The sequence below is a fragment of the Cynocephalus volans genome, chromosome 8 (assembly GCF_027409185.1).
Source record: "Cynocephalus volans isolate mCynVol1 chromosome 8, mCynVol1.pri, whole genome shotgun sequence".
NCBI lineage: Eukaryota > Metazoa > Chordata > Mammalia > Dermoptera > Cynocephalidae > Cynocephalus > Cynocephalus volans.
Window position 1 is genome coordinate 99,720,580 of NC_084467.1, and position 18,335 is coordinate 99,738,914.

An 18,335-nucleotide genomic window follows, 5' to 3' on the forward strand; every position below is an offset into this window, starting at 1 on the left:
ACATAACACAAAGCAACCAAATAAACATAGTATATTCATACAATGGAGTATCATTCAGCTGTGAAAAGGAATGAAGTACTGGTAAATGCTACAATGTGATTGAGCCCTGAAAACATTACGTTAAGTGACAGTAGCCAGACACAAAATGTTCCAAATTGCATGACTTCATTTTGTGAAATATCCAGAATAGGTAAATCCATAGAGACAGAAAGTAGATTAATGGTTGCCAGGGGATGAGGTGGGGGGAAAAGGAGTGACTGTTTAATGGAGTTTTCTTTTGGGTTGATGAAAAATGATTTGGAATTTGATATAGGTGGTGGTTGCACAACATTGAGAATGTACTAAATACGACTGAGATGTACACTTTAAAAAGTTAATTTTAGGGCCGACCCTGTGGCTCACTTGGGAGAGCGAAGCACTGGTAGTGCCGAAGCTGCGGGTTCGGATCCTATATAGGGATGGCCGGTACGCTCACTGGCTGAGTGTGGTGCGGACGACACCTTGCCAAGGGTTGCCATCCCCTTACCGGTCACACACAAAAAAAGTTAATTTTTTTTTTTTTTTTGTCTTTTTCGTGACCTGCACTCAGCCAGTGAGTGCACCGGCCATTCCCATATAGGATCCGAACCCGCGGCGGGCGCATAGCCGCGCTCCCAGCGCTGCACTCTCCCGAGTGCGCCACGGGCTCGGCCTCAAAAAGTTAATTTTATGTTGTATGAATTTACCTCAATAAAAAAATAAATATGCAGAAACAGATTTTCCATGAATCTAATGAAACTCCTGGGAGGGGTCCTAACAATATATTCATGGGATCACATCTGATTTTCCATTGTGACTTAGACAGAATAAGACCCCTCCATGTCCATGTCCTAATCTTTGGAACCTGTATGGTATGTTACATGACAGAGGGGAATTAAGGTTGCTCATCAAGCTGACCTTAAAATAGGGAGATTATCCTGGACTGTCTGCTTGGGCCAATGTAATCTAAAGAGTCCTTAAAACTGGAAGAGGGTGGCTGAAGAGAAGGAAAGAGTGATGCCACGTGAGAAGGCCTTGATCTGCTGTTGGCTGGTTTCGAAGATGGAGGAAGGGGGCCTCTAGAAGCTGGAAAAGGCAAGGAAACAGATTCTCTCCCAGAGCATCCAGATAGGAACACAGCCCTCTTGACACTGTAGGGGAGAGGGAAGACTTTTTCTGCCCTCTGAAGGTTAGATAATTGAATCTATAAAATAAATTGAGAGTACACAGATTAACAGAAGAAAAGACACACAAATTTATTACATGCATAGGAACATCACAGGAAAGAAAAGTGAGTACCCATTAACACAATGAAATTTAGAAGCTCAAATACCCTTGGGGAGAGGAGGATGTAGGTAACTTAGAGGAGAGTAAATGATGTGGGGGAGAGAATGAATGGGCCCAAGGAACAGGTGATAGCCTGTGACAAAGTCTGTCTGGGTGCTGTGTCAAGCTCTATTCTTTCCTGTGAAATGAGTCAGTCTCCCCAGGATGATGAGATTCCTGGGGAGGGGATCCAGGGCAATTGAATTCTTTTTGGAGGATCAGGTCTCAACACAGATAAGGGAAATTCAGAGAAAACCTCTCCTTGTATTTGCTGTTCCCCAAGTGCCCTCAGTTTGAAGTAATCAGCATACCAAAATATGCTTTTTGGCACATTTTGGGGTATCATTTTCTGAGCCCCAACACCACCTTAATTTTAGCCCAGCGAGGCCTGTGTGGGACTTCTGCCTACAGAACTGTAAGATAAATTTGTGTGTTTTAAGCTATGAAGTTTGTGGTAATTTGATACAGCACTGATAGAAAACTGATACAGCCAGCATAGATGTGTATAGTTCAGGTTCTTCCACTGATAGGGAGTACTGTTATGAAGAGTATAAGCTTCGTAGTCAGAAGACCTGGTCCTGTAACCTACTAAGCTGTGTTACAGTGGCTGATTCACTGAGCTCTTCCAGGCCTATTTCTTTACTAGGTACATTGGAGATAATACCTACGAACCTAACCTGTTGTGAGAATCAAAAGAGAAAGTGATTGGTAAAACTTGGAAAACGCTCTAAAAGTGTTTGTGTGCCATGTTACAAGTTGTTAATAAAGGGTGCTTAGGAGGAAAATGTCAGGAGTGACTCTAAGCCTATCAGCTGGAAAAATAGAAGTATGGAATGTAATAAGAGGAACCAAGTTCGGTGAGCTGGAGAAAATGATTAAAATAAAGCAGGTACAATTCTTATTATTTTCTCATTTTTCTTCCTGGTTTTAAGCCAGTGCAAGATAGGAATTTTGGAGCTGAAAGCAGCTTGAAAATCATGTAGCCAAATGCCCCCTCCCTTTTGCAGCTGTGGAAGCTGAAACCCAGAGAGACTGAAAGACTTTCCTAAAGCCACCCAGCGAAGACATGAATTAACCAGGTGAATAAACAGCTCTCTGGGCTTCACTGCATGAAGCATAATTTTTAAGATACAAAGTTATTTCTTCACAGAAATCTTGACTGCAAACCAGAGAGGGTACAGTGCCCTCTAGTGGTTTCTCATTTTACCTTACACATTCCCATTACTTCATAGTCCTGTTTTAAAGGTTGAGAACATTTAGAGATGGTGTAAGGTCATCTGCCTTAGGGACGTACTCTACAGTTATTTGCAAACTTGAGAGCAAAATTTAGGAAGATTTCAAGTAAATTAGGGTTTTATCCAGAAATTAGGGACAAAGATGAGAAAGCACCATTAAAGGAAAAGTGTGGGGGGATTTTATAAATTCAAAATTGGAAACATATTACAGTTATTACTTATGGTGAATGCATTGCCCAAATATTTTGTCAGGAAAATAAGAAAAAGAAGTTGTCATTGTATTTTCACTGATAAATCCAGCTGCCTTACTTCCATTCCTTCATTTAATTATTCTCCCAACATTTCTCCAAGATAAGAAGTAGGGAGGCATTCAACCCTATTTCACCAGCAACAAAACAAAAAAAGGTCTTTTTGTCTTTGTTTTATTGAGATATAATTCACATAACATAAAATTCACCATTTTAAAGTGTACTCATCAGTACTTTTTAGTAAATTCCCTATGCTGTGCAACCCTCACTACTAATTTCAGAACATTTCTGTCATCCCAGAAAGAAATCCCACACTATTAGCAGTTAGTTCCAATTTCCCCCTTTTCCCATCCCTTGGCAACTACTAATCTGCTTTCTGTCTCTGTAGATTTGCCTACTCTGGATATTTCATATAAATGGCATTATTAGCATAATGTTTTCAAGTTCATCCATGCAGCATGCATCATCACTTCATTCCTTTTTAGGGCTGAATACTATTCCATTGTATGGACATACTTCATTTTGTTTATCCTTTCATTAGCTGATGGACATTTTAGTTGTTTCCACTTTTTGGCTATTATGAATAATGCTGCTGTGAACATTCATGTATAAGTTTTGTGTGAAAGTATGTTTTCATTTCTCTTGAGTATTTATTTCTCTTTAGTATATACCCATGAAGTGGAATTGTGGGATCATATGGTAACTTTGTGTTTAACTTTTTGAGCAACTGAAACACTGTTTTCAACAGAGGCTGTACCTTTCTACATTTCCCACCAGCAACATATGAGGGTTCCAATTTTTCTATGAGACAGAATAGGGCTAGACCTGTGAACAAAACTGACTCCATCTTCCCTGCAGAGAACAATTTGTTACTTTTTTACTCCTCAGTAATGAGACCCCTCAGGGCACACGATTACCCCATGGCCTGCCCTGAGAAAATAAACTGAGATAAGAGGGGAACAGATATTCACTGAGTTGCAAAACCTCTCCCCAGGGCCTGAATACTGTAAAAATTTAGTTACAGATTAAACTTAAGACCCCTTTAGGAATTCTCACATGCCAGTAACTGCTACAATGACCCTCCTGAGGTGAAGATAATGAACACCACCACCATCTTGGACCTACTGAGCAGGTACAAGGACCAAAGCCCTAACTGAGCATGTGCCCATGACACAAACAGGAAGAACAGAATGGACCACCCCCAGTGACACTTGCCTGCACCGCTTAACCTTTTCTCTATAAAAGACCCTGAACAGCTCCCCCTGGGGACTAGCTTTCCTGTAGTTACCCACCCTAGGCATAAATCTATCTCCTCTTTTAATAAAGTGTTACTTGCTTTACTGCTAGGTACATTGTTCATTTCTATGACTTTGGGACCCAAGAGCTTAATTTGGTAACATCTGCATGCTCTCTAATACCTAGTGGGTATAAAGTGTTATCTCACGTGATTTGTTTTGTTTCGTTTTTGGAATAGCTCTTCCCTTCTCTTTTTGTTTATTTACTTCTAAATTTTTAGTTGTGGTAAAGTACATATAACATAGGGCCGGCCCATGGCTCACTTGGGAGAGTGTGGTGTTCAGATCCCTATCTAGGGATGGCCGGTTAGCTCACTAGGGAGAGTGTGGTGCTGACAACACCAGGTCAAGGGTTAAGATCCCCTTACCGGTAATCTTTAAAAAAAAAAAAATACACATAACATAAAATTTACCATCTTAACTATTTTTAAGTGTACAGTTCAGTAGTATTAAGCACGTTCACATTGTGTGCAACAATCTTCAGAACTCTTTCCATCTGGAGAAACTGAAACTCTATACTCAACTCTCCATCTCCCCTTCCTCTCTCACCCCCTGGCAACCACCATTCCACTTTCTGTCTCTGTAAATTTGACAACTCTACATACCTCATATAAGTGGAATCAAGCAGTATTTGTCTTTTTGTGACTGGCTTATTTCATTTAGCCTCTGTCCTCCAGGTTCATCCATGTTGTAGCATGTATCAGAACTTCCTTTCTTTTCTAGGCTGAATAACATCCCATTGTAAGTATACACATTTTGTTTATCCGTTCTTCAGTTGACAGACTTTTGTGTTGTTTTCACCTATTGGCTCTTGTGAATAATGCTGCTAAGAACATTGTACAAACGTTTCTTCGAGATCCCGCTTTCAATTCTTTCGGGCACATGCCCAGATGTGGAATTGCTGGATCATATGGTAAATCTATTTTTAATATTTTGAGGAACTCTCATACTGTTTTCCATAGCAGCTACAACATTTCACATTCCCACCAGCAGTACACAAGGCTCCAATTTTTCTCCATCCTTACCAACATTGTTATTTTCTATTTTTTTTTTATAGTAGCCATCCTGATGGATGTGAGGTGGTATGTCATTGTCATTTCGATTTGCATTTCCTTGATGACTAATGATGATCTTTTCATGTGCACAGTGGTCATTTGTATATCTTTGGAGAAATTTATATTCAAATCCTTTGACCTTTTTTTTTTTTCCATTGGGTTATGTGTCTTTTTATTGTTGAGTTGCACCAGTTCTTTACATATTCTGGATGCAATTCCTTTATCAGATATATAATTTGCAAAAAGATTCATCTTTAAACTGTACTCTATTGAAGTATAATTTATATACAGTAAAATAGACAGATCTTGAGTGTACAGCTGTTAAAGATTTCTATCAGCCCAGAAAATTCCCTTGTGACCCTTTCCCCCACTCCATCCACCCAAGACAATGACTACTTTGATTTCTGTCAATATAGTTTTCCAAATTCTTAAAATTCATAAACACAAAATTGTATATGTACTACTTATGTCTGTCTTCTTTCACTCAACATTGTATCTGGAGATTCATCTTTGTTGTTTCATTTATCCATGGCTGATTTTTGTTGCTGAGCTTTAAATTTTGATGAAGTCCAACTTAAGATTTCTCTTTTTAAAAAAAAGATGACCGGTAAAGGGATCTTAACCCTTGACTTGGTATTATCAGCACCATGCTCTCACAAGTGAGCCACGGGCTGGCCCCCAACTTAAGATTTCAATTAAGAAACACTTTCTGATCACCCCTAATCCCTTCACCTCTAGGTTACAAAGATATTGTCCTGTGTTTTCCTCTAAAAGTTTTAGAATCTTAGCTTTTGTGTTTAGGCATATTATAGATCTCAAAATAATTTTTGCACAATATACTGCAAGGTTGGGGAGGGTAGTTGGTGTTCATGTTTTTTTCTCCTACAGATGTCCAGTAATTCCTGCACTGTGTATTGAAAACTATTTCCAATAAATCCCTGATTGAATTGCTTTGGCTATTTTGCCAAAATCAATTGTTAGTATGTATGTGTGGGTCTATTTTTGGATCGTCCATTCTGTGCCATTGATCTTTTGTTCATCTTTATGCCAGTAGCATGTCCTGTACTCTGTCAGTACCTTCACTCAATCTCTACACTTAAAAGTTCCTTTTAGGCTTTCCATTTTGGCTATTCTTATCTTAATGTTTGTCACTTTCTCTCAAATCCTTTTCACTCACTGTCTGCCCCTCTTCCACCTTCCTCTTCTCCCAACTTGTCCTGCCTCCCCTGACCCTCCCCTTCCTTGTTGCGTCTCCTTGCCTCCCCCACTTCCTCTTCCTTTTTCTCTCCTTCCTCTTGTCCTACCTCCTCTTCTCCTTCCCCTCTCCCTTGTCCCTCTCCTCCTTGTCTTCCTCTTCCGGTAAAGTTGACAAATTCTTTATTATTATTTAACAAAGATAAGTAAACACTTAAAATCCTTTTTTTGCTTCCCCTTTCATACATTTCAAATTAACAAAGTTTTCTCCATATACACTAGTCCATTAGGATACCAGAATTTTGTCAAGTACCGGAATGTTACACGTTATTCATGATTACAAATTCCATCAACATAGTCTAAAATACGTGAGCACATTATTGCTGAAACTTAGTTAATCACAGAGCCTTCTTTTCTTTCTAAGACGTGTTAGAGAGAGCACTATATCTTTTTGCTGTCTTTTTAGCAAATAATCTGAAAACAAACTGCTTATGGCTATGTTTAACAAGCTGTGATATAGTGTGGAAAAATAGGAATAACACGGGGCCAAAAATATCTCCTTTATATGTTTTTAATTCTTTTTAGGCTTCAGGTCCAGGCAAGTTAAATGTGAAATTTAGATTTATAAAGTTGTTTTGTCGTTGTTGCAAGTTTTACTATCTGAACAGGATAGATTAAACAGAGAGATGAGAAATAAGCTTGTTTATGAGCAAAAGAAGCAAAAAATAAGGTAATTTGGATATCATATGAGAGAATGTCTTTAAACCTGGAGAACAAATGCTTACTTTGGCAAAAGTTTTTATTTTTATTTTTATTTATTTTTTCCTGTGGCTGGCCAGTATGGGGATCCAAACCCTTGAATGTGAAAATTTTTAAAATTTTTAATGGTAAAATACAATGAAAAGAAACAGGATAATAAGTCTAACTTACATTTCCACTAATCTTATCCTAAAGGAGAAATAGGTTTTACTAGTAGAAATCATGTGGAATAGCTAATGTTTGTATGAAATGAAACTTAATACTTCCATTATCTGGGTGCTTGAGGAGGTGCTGATTATTTTATCAAAAGAAAAACAATACTGACTTGACGATACTGCCACATTACATAAATAAGAAATGTCCAGAAACAGTCACATTTATTATGCTGTTGCATTTTTTGTATTAAAGGTCAAATGATAGTTCTGAACATACCTATGCTACTCCAACTCTGAAAATTGCTTGGAAAAACTTTTAGAGCAATGAAAGTTTTGTTTTTCTGAGAAAATATTCGCATTAGCTCTACCCTTATCACCACATACCTTCAAACACCCATTTGATGTGAGTACTTACCTTACAGTATTTCAGACATACTTCCACAGCAATCATCAGTCATATAAACGTGTACTCCTGTAGCCAGCCTCTACTTCCAATAAAAACACATGACTATGCTCTTTCTTCTCAGTCCCTAAATTAAAATATAAAACAAACAAAACTATGCAGCAGTAGCAGCTATCAGAGAGAAGGTGGAGGTGGGGATGAGGGCAGGAGAAGCTGGAGCAGCATGGTCACTTTTCTCCTCCTCTTCTCTCCCCCCTTCATTTTACATTGAAATATTTAACATAAAATTAAATGTATAGATCTCTTTTTTTATTTTTTCCTTTGGCAGGTGACTGATAAGGGGATCCAAACCCTTGACCTTGGGATTACAAGTCTGTGCTCTGACCAACCGAGCTAGCCAGCCAACCCCAAATGTGTAGATGTTAAACGTTCAGTTCAATGAGCTTTTTTTTTTTTTTTTTTTTTTAAAGATGACCTGTAAGGGGATCTTAACCCTTGACTTGGTGTCGTCAGCACCACGCTCTCCCAACTGAGCTAACCAGCCATCCCTATATAGGGATCTGAATTTGTGGCCTTGGTGTTATCAAAACTTACACTCTCCCAAGTTCAATGAGTTTTGACAAGCATGTGTACCTCTCTAACCACAACCTGAAAGAAGATAAAGGACATTCTGTCATCCCAGGAAGTTTCTTCATTCCCCTTTCTAATCTGTCCCCCTTCTGCTTGAGGAACCATGGTTCTGATTAATGTCCTCCTAAATTAGTGTAGCCTGGTCTCATACTTCATATGAATGGAATCATCCAGTAACATACTCTTTTGCATCTGGCTCCTTTCATTCAGCATATTTCTAAGACTTATCTATACTTCTGCTAGGTTCAGTAGTTTGTTTCTTTTGATTGCTGAGTAGTGTTTCGTTATATGAATACACCACAATTTTTTTACCCATTCTTCTGCTGATGGACTTAAGTTGTTTCCAGTTTGGGGCTATTATAATTAACACTTCTCTATTTGTGTAGAAGTTGTTTTGAGGACACATGCTTTTAGCTGTCTTTGGTAAATACTTAAAAGTTAGGTCACAGGGTAGAGGAGTGTTTAATTTTATTAGAAACTCCTAAGTTCTCCAAAGTGGTTTTACCATTTTATACTCCTACCACAATGTTTTAATTTACATTTTCCTGAACACTAATGATGTTGAGTACCTTTCATTGTGCTTATTTGACATTTGTATATATTCTTTTGTGAAGTGTCTGTTTATGTCTTTTGCCTATTATTTATTTATTTTTTTATTATTATTTTTTTAAAGATTTTTTTTTTATTAAGGGGATCTTAACCCTTGACTTGGAGTTGTCAGCACCACGGTCTCCCAAGTGAGCTAACCGGCCATCCGTGTATAGGGATCCAAACCCGTGGCCTTGGTGTTATCTGCACCGCACTCTCCCAAGTGAGCCATGGGCCAGCCACTTTTGCCTATTTTTTAAAAATAGGATTATTCATTTTTTATTGTTGATTTGTAGGAGTTCTTTATGTAATCTGGATGTAAGTCCTTTTTCAGATACATGTGTTGAAAATATTTTTCCCAATCAGTCTTATCTATTAGTTTTTGTCATGGTATCTTTTTAAATAGTTACGATGAAAAGTTTCCAACATATGGCAAAGTTGAAAGGATTTTACTTTGAACACCTGGAAATTCAACTACCTAGATTCTTATATTAACATTTTACTCTTCTTGCTTCACCGCATGTCTATCTGTCTATCCATCCATTAACACAACTTATTTTTTATTGATGAATTCCAAAGGAAATTGCAGACATTAATATACTTCTCCCTAAATACTTCAGCATACATATCATTAACTAGAGTTCAATATTTATTTATAGTATTTTTCTTTTGAAGAAAATTTGAATGGTGGGCTGGCCCATTAGCTCAGTTGGTTAGAGCACTGTGTTCAAGGGTTCAGATCCTAGTACTGGCCAGCCACCAAAAAAAAGAAAGAAAGAAAGAAAATTTGAATTAATATATTTTGTAGAGATCCAAGGGAAACTTCCCCTTCACCCCCTTGAAGGTTCTCTGAAAAATCAATTAGCAAACAGACTAATATGAAGAAAAGGCATAACAAATCTTATTACAGCATAGTTTTTTGTGACAAGGGAGCCTTCAGAATGAAGACCAAAATATATAGGGAAAACTGTCCTTTTTTGTGCTTTGAAGCAGGCACAATCATGCAGAAATGTGATTGTACAAAAAAGATATGATCTAATGCTAATAGATCTAATGCTAATGCTAATGCTAATGTGGGGAAAACCCAGAAAGGCCTGTTTGTTTAGATTTTTTGGCTTCTTTCTGCAGCATTCATTCCTCCAGGGTATGGGACAGAATCCTTTCTGAAATGGGAGTCTTGTGACCTACAATCAAACGAGTTAGGTCAGATAATTTCTTTATGGCCAACTCCAAGACAGAAAGGCTGGGGGCAATGGGAGATTAGAGTATAATTTTAGTCTTTATGGCTGGCTTTGGAGAAAAGGGTTCCAGTTTCTATGATCTGCCTTGCGTCAGGGCAGAATGAGGCTGAAAGACAGGAGGGCAGGAGAAGGTTAGAGAAAAAACTTGCTTTTGAGGCCGTTTCTGAGGCCTTCACTTTGGGGTGTCACTTCCTGAGCCCCAACAATTTTAAAACTTATAATTTGTAATATTAACTTGTTTTACTAAGACCAATGACTTTATCAGATCAAACTTTTATGATTATAAACCAAAAATTTTGAAATTGAGATGTTGCATAATAATTTATTTCTGCATTTTATTTTGTTTGCACATTACTAAAGTGAAAGTTGATTGACCAAAAATAAGTAGTCAAAAATGGTAGTAGGTTTATAAATAGCTCACATTGTAATTTGGGTCTCTCTTCAATTGCATTAATTTCAAAGCTTGAAGGAAGTGTAGTGGAGATTTTTCTTTTTATGTTGAAATCAAAATAGTATCTAACAAGAGTTCAGATTCCTTTTCATATGTGTTACAGTTAGACATAAGTTACCCCAACTTACAATAAATGCTAAAATTGTCTGCATTTGCTCACTAATTATTACAGAACTGATCAATGCAATGTGAAGAATGTTTGCTTCAATAGTTGAATCTTGTGAATTTTATTGAGTGTTTTATAGAGCATGCTATGGTTACTTACCCGTATGATTTTTAAAACCTGGATTTTTAAAAAATGGAGCTACCACCTTCCCGGTAAACCACACATTTGAAAGACGTTCATATTGAGTGCACAGCAATGGAAGGAGAAACTTTATTCAGAGAGCTGTATTTCTGCCAAGGGAGGAGTTGGAAAAATGCACTGGGATGAGCTGGGCAAATATTTAAGTTCCCACCCACCTTAGAACTCCACACTTTGGAAGCAGAGGAGGCCCCTGGCAGCCAGGCCTGCAAGCTTGAGGATTAGTCTTTTTAGTGCTTCCCTAGCAACACCCTGCTAACTGCTGCCTGCTGTGGTGGCAGGAAGCCAGCTCCCTGCTCTGCACATAATGGAGGGTGCCACTGCCCCTGGAACTGTCAGAGGCCTGGGGAGCCAGTGCCTGGCCACCAGGCACACTTGTTTTGCTTCAGGGCACTAGACTAGTTAGAACCCTTTGGAGAATCCACCTGGAAAAAGTAACAAAATCCATGCAAGGCATCCAAAATAACCATCATTAATTAAGGCAGAGGCCTTCATTCTGGGAGTGATTCGCATTCCATTCGCTTTCACAAGAAGAAAGTTTCCGGAATACTCAGAAACTGCCCCAGTGACCTGATTTCATGGTTTGGGCCCAGTCTGTTCTGAAGAAGTCATGCTGCAGTTGCAATATAACAAGAAGAATCCTATATTCAGAATAAGGAGACTCAACTTGGAACTCTTAGCTTGGTTAAAAGACCTTGAACATATCACCTCACTTCAATTTCCTCATCAGTAAATGGATTGCGGTGGTATGGACTTCAAGGATCTATGTGGAAGCACCTAACACTAAATCTCTGTATATATTACTTAATCTGAATATCATCACCTCAATAAAATAAATAGTCCTTAACACACCAACAGATGCTGTGAATAGGGGAGGAAAGAAAGAAGGAGCAAGTTTTTAAGCGGACTATCATCGAATAAATTGGAGATGTTTGTGTAATTACAGCTATTATTGTTTCATCTGTTGGAAGTGAAAGGGACCTGAAACATCACCTAAGGTAATGCTCAGGTAAATACATGTACTTTTGCTTTCTTAGATATAATGATAGATCCTATTCCCTTCTGGAGAGGCCAGATCACAAGTTGCCTCAAACATATACTTGTATAATGGATATCGTTTATTCTTGCCTGACTGGCATTCATTTCTCTTTTTATGTTTATAGCAACTAGTTTTCCTCCATCACGCTCAATCCATTTGTCCTGGGGGAGAAGAGACCACCCCAGCTCCAGAAGCGGACTCATGAGCCAGGCATGGCCAAACAGAGCACTGCATCTGGGGCAGACTCCATTGATTGGCTCACCCAATTCCAGTTCTCAACCCCTTCTTCACAGCCCAACTCAACTGGAGATTCTGGAAGAGCAAAATATTTGGCTGCTCGGCCTGCCTTGTAGGTAGGGGGGTAGTCTTGGGACCCAGTTACAACCAGCAAATTGTAAGCAGAAGTCTTTATGGGAAAGCTTTTGCTTTCCTCAAAGAGGGACATTGGCTGCCCACAACATCCCTTTTTTCCAGCCTGAAACCTGGATAACGACAGCAGCCATCTTACAAAAATGAAGAAAAGGCCAAAGAACTATCAAAGATTCAGTCCGGTGAATCACTAGCAATAGCTTTCTATTCCATATGTCTTTCTACAAAAGGAAAATGAACCGATTTGTTTTACCAAGTTCTCTGTTGTTTGCAGTTGAAGGCGTCTCAACTGATAAAGCATCTCGCTAGCTGACTTGATGGGCCCAAGGATGGGTCTGTGACTCAAACTAGAGCAATCAGAGCCGATGAGACAGAACTTCAGGACTTTCACTGCACTGCTGGAATAAGAAGTTCTCTATTTCTAAACTCAAAAAGGAAAACGCATAAGCCCGGAACTGCTGCCACCCAACTTGCCCCTACATGCGTGAGAATGATGCCCACAGAGAGGAAAGCAGAGATGAGCTATGGATGGAGAGTGACTTATGATGACATCCTTTTCATCCCTGATCCAGACTTGTCTGAAATGTGACTGCCTCTAGATTTTTTGAACGTGTGAGCCATTTTGGGTTCAAGCTTGTCTGAGATGAAGTGTTTTGGGTCATACATTGTATCCTGACCTTATCTGGCAACAGATTACTCATGCTGTGACTAGTCCATGTTTCCCCTGCCTGCCCTGGCTCAAGTGGTATTTAAGTACCTAAGAGCAGGGTTTAATATTTATCCCTTATTAGTGAGTCCTCTCCTCCCCCAGCTTCTCTGTTGAGACTTGTGGATCAAGCTTCTGCTCTCAGAGAGAAGAGATGAAATATCCTATACGTCTTAGGGGCGAGACTTCCCAGCACGGGGAAGCACAGTCCACATGATTCCTTTTTGATTGAAATTCATGAAGAGATTGTTCAGAGAGGTAGGGAAAGGGAGACTAGAGGAAGTTACTGGGAGGGAAGATAATTTGGTTTGTTATTATCAAATTGTTTCAATTTTTTCCCTGATTATCAAAGGCATACAGAAACTAAAAAAGAAAATAGAGATCACTGTATTTCACAAATGATTTTTCTTCTCATAGTCTTCTGTATTTCCTTATGTCTTCTGGCAAGCATGTACGTCTTTGATAATCAGGATAAAATGCTAGCTGGATCAATTTGACAGCAACAAACTAAGCTTTCAAAGCCAAGGTACAGCAATAGTCTGATCCACTGTCAGGAGACTAACCAGGTGTCATCCTGTCTCCACCATCTATAGCCATGTGACCACTTTGATTCTCCATTTCTTCATCTATAAAGCAGAGATAATAGTGCCTAAGTCCCTAACTACCTATCTGATGTGGATATTGTGGGAATTAAAAGTGATAGTATTTAAGAATATTCCTAGTACTAAATACATATTTATTTCTTGTACCTCCTGTTAGAGTGTTAGAGGAGGGAGTTCAGATGTAAGTGACTGGGAGTTGGGGGTTGTAGGGAAGAAAGACTGCGGTGACAGCCTGGCCAGCCACCCCAATTATCACAGAGCCTATTGCATCCCCCACCACCACGCGTCCCATCTCTCCTTCTGCTACTCATGTTTTATTGTTACTCCTTTGTCCTTTTTATCTTTATCAGGAATGTGCATCTGAGGTTGTTTCACAGAATTCAAAGGGGAACATACCCTCTTCCCCCTGCTGGCCTTGTTGTCTCTCCACAGCTCTGTGATTCTTTCCTCTCCTCTCTCCCTCTCTAGAGGCTAATTAGCATTCACACACATGTTCTTCCGGTTGTGTCTTTAAGATTTAAAAATATGAATGGCAAGTGAGGTTTCTGGTCTGAAGTTTCTTCTTTGAAGTCTTTTAACAAGTCACCAGGGATTGATGGAGGTGTAGTGATGGGCCGAGAGCTGCTGCTGCTGCTGCTGCTGCTGCTGCTGCGAGGGAAGGGATGCGGCGCCCCCACATTCCCAGACAACCCTTGAGGAATTCCCTCTGAGATTTCCTCCCGTGCTTGTCTGGAGATTCTACAAGAAGGCAGGAGAATGCAGACTTCTTAACCCACAGAGAGACCAGGGCCCCACAGGCTCTGAAAGCTTCATTACACACAGCTACACTGCCCGTGCTCACCTCCCACACCGGGCACTTACCCTCCCCTCAAACACATACATGTCCTGTTCACACACTCACATAGAGGCCTATGCTCACACTCAGCCCACTGTTTTTTTTTTTTCTTTTCTTTTCTTTTCTTTTTTTTAAAAAAAAGATGACCAGTAAGGGGATCTTAACCCTTGACTTGGTGTTGTCAGCACCACACTCTCCCAAGTGAGCCAACCAGCCACCCCTATATAGGGATATGAACCTGCAGCCTTGGTGCCATCAGCACCACACTCTCCCGAGTGAGCCATGGGCTGGCCCTTCAGCCCACTGTTGACCTAAAAGAAACTGAGGCTCAATATTTATTGAAACAATACGACCATTGCAAGTGGAGAATTGCATAGGTCAGTTTGCCCTGAGAAATACGCTCCAAAGAGGGCCAGCAGAGCTTAGTATTTTATAATTACAAGAAGCGGGAAGAATCAAAGGAGAGAGAACAGCCCATCTCTAATCACCTCTTGGGTTTTTCCATGGGTCGTACATGACGTATAGCACTGAAATTTTTACATCAGTGTAGGTTACATCCTACATGCAGAGATCTAAGGTAACGGTTACAAGAAGCATTCTAGGTTATTTTATGACTTTCTGGTGCCATAGTATATGCTTCTAAGTAGATCTGAGGCACTACAGTTTAGCTGACCTGGTCAGAGCAGATTTTTTAGTTAAATCACTACAAACCAGAGAAACATGACAATGATCACTAGTGGTTTTATAAATCCTCCTTTCCTTTCTCTTTTATGGATAAAGATTCAGGGTCAAGATGTTAAGTAACTTGCTTCAAGTCAAACAGTTGGTAAGTATCACAGCCAGTTGTCAACCCAAGTCCATCAGACTACAAAGCCCACGTCCTCCCTGTGATGCATGCTGCCACCCGGTGTACAGAAGCTGGTGTCCAACAGGTGCTCATTTTTCTATATCCTGGTTAGTTACTGGAAAGGAGAAACCCCAACCCAATTTGATCTTGAAGGGAAAAGCCATTTATTTCCCTCTGCCAAGCAAATGGGACAGAGAAAAAGCTTAGTCCTTAAATGGGCTTGATTGCTGTTTTCTTTTCCTCTCTCTCCCCACTCCCTTTACTATTTGTAGAACTAAGTGAATTTTTATTGAAAAATGAGTTTTAACTATTGACTTCATTAGTTACTGTAAATTGTTTCAGCCAAATGGCAGAGAAAACATCCAGAGAAATGCGGAGCTCAGCCATTTCCTTCAGCCCCTCACCCAGCCGTGGTTGCTACAGGGGACAGCTCCTGTAGCAACCGCGCCACCAGCTGGCAGCAGGTATGTCAAACTTGTCTAAGAGAAAACAGTTTAATCCAACTCCGGGTTTGGGGAAAGCTGTGTTGCACAGGTGAAGGAGCAGACATGATTATTTGGTTTATTTTCTAATAAAACAAGTTTATTACTGGAGGATCAAGAAAGGGAAAACACTCCCAAACATGTTGTCAACACCTGGCCTTCCACAGCTGCTTTTATAAGTCCCAAGATGGAAGAATAGAATGGCATCTACCAAAGTGTCCTGGATTAGAAGATCCCTGTGCCTCCAAACACACTCATCACCCGCAGACCTGTGTATATGTGTGCACATGCACACACACACTCCAAAAACAGAGTTCTAGGCATCCTCCTCAGCATACTGTTACCAAATTTGGTTCTTGGGTCCCAAAGTCATAGAAATGAACAATGCACCAGCAGTAAAGCAAACAACACTTTATTAAAAGAGGAGATAGACTTATGCATAAGGGGGGTAGCTACAGAGAAGGTAGCCCCCCAGGGTTGGGGGTTAAGGGGTACAGGTTGGCATCATCATTCTGTGTCTCTGGAGGTGGTTGATCCTTTTCTTCCCGGTTGTGTCATGGGCGCATGCTCAGTTAGGGCTTTGGTGTTTGCACATGCTCAGTAGGTCCAAGATGGTGGTGGTGCTCCTCATGGTCACACCAGGAGGGTAATTGAAGCAGTCACCTTGAAGCTTAGTGTGCTTTCACGAACTCCTAAAAGGGTCTTAAGATTAATCTGTAACTTAATTTTTTAAATTACAGGAAACAAGCCTTGGGGAGAGGTTTTGCAACTCAGTGAATATCTGTTCCCTTCTTTTCTCAGTTTATTTTAGCAGCGCAGGCCATGGGGTAATCATGCACCGTGGTGGTCTTAAGACTGAGGGGTGGAAAAGTAACAAAGTGTCCTCTGCGAGGAAAATGGAGTTTGGTTCACAGGCCTAGCCCTATTCTGTCTCAGTATTAGTGACTCAACAAACACTTAAAGGATTAGACTGTACTTATTGGGAAGACACAGTAAAGTGAAGGCAAAGGAATTCATTTTGTTTAACAAAAAATTAAGTAAACAAATAAACCTGTGTTCATTCAGCTTAAATCTGTTAAGAACCTAGTATGTATTAGGCAATACGAATTAGCGAACAAGACACAGTGTCTGTCCTCAGTGGGCTTATAATCTACTCAGGGAGATAAACAAGTAAATGTAATTTCAATACACTGTGATAAGTACTATGTTTGAATCTACTCTATTCAGGCTTTCACTCCCATGGTCCACCAGAACTGCCTTTACTAAACTCGCATAGCCAATGGCAAATTCTTGCTCTTCTTACTTCATCTATTGGCAGCATATTACACAGCTCCGTGGAGGTGATATAGTGGAGCAGTCAAGGGTGGACTCTTAAGCCAGAACAAGTTCAAAATTGCAGCTCCAGCATCACCACGTGTGTAATCTTGAGAATTAAACTCTGTGCCTTAAGTTTGTCATCTATAACAGGGGGATAATAATAACACCTGCCTCAGAGTGCGGCGAGGATTACATTGTACTAACAACAGTGATTATTATTGTTGGAATACTTTTTTTATTTTATTATTTTTTGTTAGCATATTCATTATTACAAATCATCCTCATTCTTTATGCCCTTTACCCAATCTCTCCCCATCCTTCTCCCCCTCCCCCTTGTAATAACCATAGGTTTGTTCTCTCCTTCTAGTGCATAAACTGTTTCTCTTTCGATTTGTTGCCTAGATTATCTGTGCAGGCTGAGAGAGGTGTGTTCAGATCCCCACTAGTATCGTACAGCAGATGCTTCTTCTATCACTCTGGAGTGTGCTTTGTGGAGAGAGGGGACCTCTTCTTCTTCTTCATCTTTTTTTTTTTTTTTTTCTGTTTTTTGTCTCTGATGATAACTCTCCTTGTGTCAATGCAGTCGAGTGTCTGGTGTGCCATCTACACGGTAGCTGTGACTACTGCTATAGATACTAGCTGCTTTTGCTGCAGCTGTGGCAATTGCAGCGGCTATGGTGGGCTACCTATGTGGAAATGGTGTTTTTGGTGTGCTCTTTACCTGGTTGTGGTTGGGTTTGGCTTCCCCTGGCTCCATACATCAGGACCCCGGCAGGGCCCCCTACTGGAATACTTTCTTTACTTGGCTTTCAGGATCTCACACTCACCAATCCTTTCTCTTACTTTACTAGCTACTCCTTAATCTCCTTTGCTGGTTCCTTCTATTCCCTGATCCCTAAAGGTACCCCAGGTCACTGTCATTGTACCTCTTCTTTAACTATCACTCTCTTGGTGAGCTCACCCAGTCTTATGGTTTTAAATATTATCAGTGGTGGATACTATGATGTATCACCCAGACACCCCTTCAAGGAAGAACTTTTGTCACAGCTGCTAAGGACACCATCAGTGGACAGCCTTCAGGTGTCAGCTCTTGACCTCAGCATCAGAGAGCCACCTTATCCAAGGCCATGTCTTTCTGGGGATAATCAACAGTCAATAACTGGTTGAGATGAGAGTATAAAGGCCCTGTTATTTCAACCCCACAGAAGACAACTCTGACAAGACATTTCAGCTCAA